Below are 3,545 nucleotides of genomic sequence, written 5' to 3'. Positions count from 1 at the left end.
AATTCAGATGATGTTTTATTATTTTGGCACTGAAATAATTTCCTCCCGTTTCTCAGGGAACTAAATTTACTCAGTAGAAAGATCAAATCCCAGCCTTCTTTTGTTCAGTTATTTTCCTATTTTAATATAATCACAGGTTGGGTTCTTCCACTAATGTCATGTTAACAGGAAGCCGGGGGCTCACAAAGTGGATTTTGTACCTCTGATCTCGTACATGTAGCTAAACTCAAAAGAAGAAAAGAGCAAGATTATTTTTATGTTCAACAGGAGAAACTACAGACAGCATCTGAAGCCAGAAGCCAATTTCCTTGAGATAGCCTGAGAACTGATTTCCTTATAGGTCTTGTTCTGCTCCTACACCTTCTCGTTTAAGACTAGTTTCATCTACTTTTAATTACATCTTACTGTTAACATGCTTTGGCTTCATTTGCAGAGGACAACATGGTGTGTTTTGGGAAAGAAGAAGGGTTGGATAGATAAAATGTAAAAAGAAATACCTTTTCAGGGTACAGAACACAACCTCTAGTTTGGTATTGCTCAACAGAGATACATGTGATGATGGAAACCTTCTGTATCTGTGTTGGCCAATACAGTGCCTTGAACTGTGGCTACTGTGACTGAGGAAATAAAATTCTAATTGTATTTCATCTTAATTTAAATTTAAACAGCCGCCTGTGGCTAGGGACTACGTATTAGACATTCACTGGACATACATTGAACTACTATTTACAGCTTTCTTTTTTCTTTGTCGTTCCTGAAGTACAAGGCAATTCGTGAAAACAGGACTCTTATAAGAGAAACGTGTCACCCCGCTATCTAGTGGAGACTGGATGCAGAAGTGCTAAAAGCATTTAACAGGTCCAAGTCCGGCTCATAGCTTCCCCTTATTGCCCAGTGCCAGTTGAATGATGCAGACTGCCCTCCAGCATGATGTGGAGATAGACACCATGACAAAGAGTGGCGTGGTTAATTAACAATGGCTGGCATCCACCTGCTTGGAAGGGGAAGTGGCAGCTCACAAGGAAAGCCCTCAAGAACAATACTGAAGTGAAGCTCTCCTTAGAACTTCTTTCTAATGCGGCATTGCCTTTATGTCCAATATGTAATAACGTCTCTACACAAAGTTTCAAATGACAGAACACAAGCTTTATGGCAAATAATTTTGCTAGAGCAGCTAAAAAACAAAGACGACACCAGAATTTAGAATCAGGTCACTCACCTCCCAACATCCTTCTGTGGGTACCTAAATGCTACAGGCCAAGTTCACATTTCTCAGCACAGAATCAATAACTTACTTCTCCTACTTTTATCTATGAGACACACTATTCTCCAAACACTTTGAATTGCTCTATTCTCATTACTCTTTTTCACACTCTCAAGTCCTGGAATACCTATGGAATTATATAAAGTGGTTTTTTCACATGAAAAATTCCTACTCATTTATTCCTCTTCATGACCCAATTTTAATCCCGTGACAAAGTTTTCATGACCTCCCCCAGACCCTTGTTAGTCACTCCTTCATTTGTGTTCCTAAAGTCAGAGTCTTCTCTCATTAATTATCACATACATGCTATAATTATTTGCTTACATGTCTGCAAAGTTCCTGGTGGGTAGGGATCAAAGACTGTTCAACAAAGATTCAAAGCAGGACAGACTGGGAGTGGAGTGTCCGAAACTAACTGATGACAGACCTTCTAGGAGGTACTTTAAAACCAGTGGCTCTAACTGCTAATGAAGAAGAGATCTTCAGAACTAGAAACAGGGACTCAGGTAGCCATCCAGGCCCTCAAAATGTCAGATGACCTAGAAATATAACAGGTATGATCTACAGCATCATCTCAGAACCAAATGTTACATGAGTGTGAAACCCCAAGCATTCTACCCAGGAAAGTACTGCTCTTTTATTCTCTTTCCCCCAGCTCCCCACATTAAGCTTCTCACTGACACCACCTCAAAGACAGATTTACAAGGTAAATGGCTAAAGCAAAAGAAGACCGTTGATGGTCTGGAATCCTCATGGTGGAATTGGATAACCAGGAATTAACCTAACAACCAGAACAGAGGCTTCTTTCCCACACCTGATGAGATGACATTATTGCTCCTACACAGTTGACACTTACTGGGCCACACCCAAGAGTGGTAACTTCAATAGTGACATCTTTGTCTCTGCCTCTAAGAAATCAAATTCCCCAAGAAGAAATGAAGTTGTTTCTGGGCAGAGAGCACTAACTGATTCCTACTTCCAACATCAACTGGATTAGAACACTTGGGAGAATTCCTTAACCTTTAGATCCCTCTGACTCTATCTTTGTGTTTGTCTATTTCACTGAAGGCTAAAAGCCCAGGCAGCAAACGAGGCAAAGTCTCAACAACAGACCACTGGGAAGAGATGCTTGTGGTCATAGATACTCTGCTTTTATCCTCAAGACCTCTAACATTCAACTTGAGCTCCTACCATGTGCCACACTCAATTACATGCCATGGGTGGCACTGAAATAATAAGATGTGTTCACTGCCTTTGAAGAACTTTCAGTGTGACTGAGTAGATGAGATACTTATTCAAGGAAGGCACTAGAGTGTGATGCTTAAATGTGTAGGCTTTTGAATCAGACAGCCTGGGTCCACATCCTGACTCCACAATTTACTAATTATAGCTATAGTCAAGATGTCCTTTGGTTTCTTATCTTCAATATGGAACTAATAATAGGATCTACCTTAGCATTGTTGTGAGAATTTTGTAATTATGAAGACATAGAGCATAGAGAAAGTGCTAAACAATTGTTATGTTCCCAATGTTAATGTGGAAGGAAGTAAGCAGATATACGACAAATTGCCAAAGAAACTAATGAAGATCAACTAAGTGATCATAAAGCCAAAAGAAGACAGATACTTTAGTCCAAAATATAATGGAGAGAGAAGAATGGTAATATTTATCCAGCAGCTTTCATTATGTCAGATCTGGTATTAGGTACTTTACACTAAACCGTCACTACCACATCTGTAAAATGGAAGAGACAGGTCTTCAGCTAAACCCAAGAGCCTGGTCAGAATCTGAAGAAGCTAAAAAAAGAAGACAGGAAGTGCCAATCTGTATAACCAATCATCAAAGAATGGCAAAAAACAGAAGTAGGATGCTGCATCTGGAGGTTATGAGATGCCCAAATGAATGAGCATCACTTGGGTAGCACATGATAGGGTCAAAAGTGCTCTGGAGACCCATAGACTTTAATCTGTCTAGGAATGACATCTCTTAGTTGTGACATTAAGTTCTCTGAGCCTCAGTTTTCTCACTCCAAAAAAGAAAATAATAATAGCTATCTCCCAAGGTCATTGTGAGGATTAGAGGAGATAATAGAAATAAAAGAACTTACATAGTTAGGATATGTTTGTCTCCCAAAGCTCATGTTGAAATCTGATTCCCAACGTAGCAGTGTTGGGAGGTGTTTGGGTCATGGGGGTGGATCCCTCATGAATAGATTCATACTCTCCCTGGGGGAGGGGGGAGCAGTGAGTGAGCTCTCACAGGAATGGATTAGTTCCCATGA

The sequence above is a fragment of the Cynocephalus volans genome, chromosome 11 (assembly GCF_027409185.1).
Source record: "Cynocephalus volans isolate mCynVol1 chromosome 11, mCynVol1.pri, whole genome shotgun sequence".
Taxonomy (NCBI): Eukaryota; Metazoa; Chordata; class Mammalia; order Dermoptera; family Cynocephalidae; genus Cynocephalus; species Cynocephalus volans.
Note: the sequence above shows the minus strand (reverse complement) of the source record.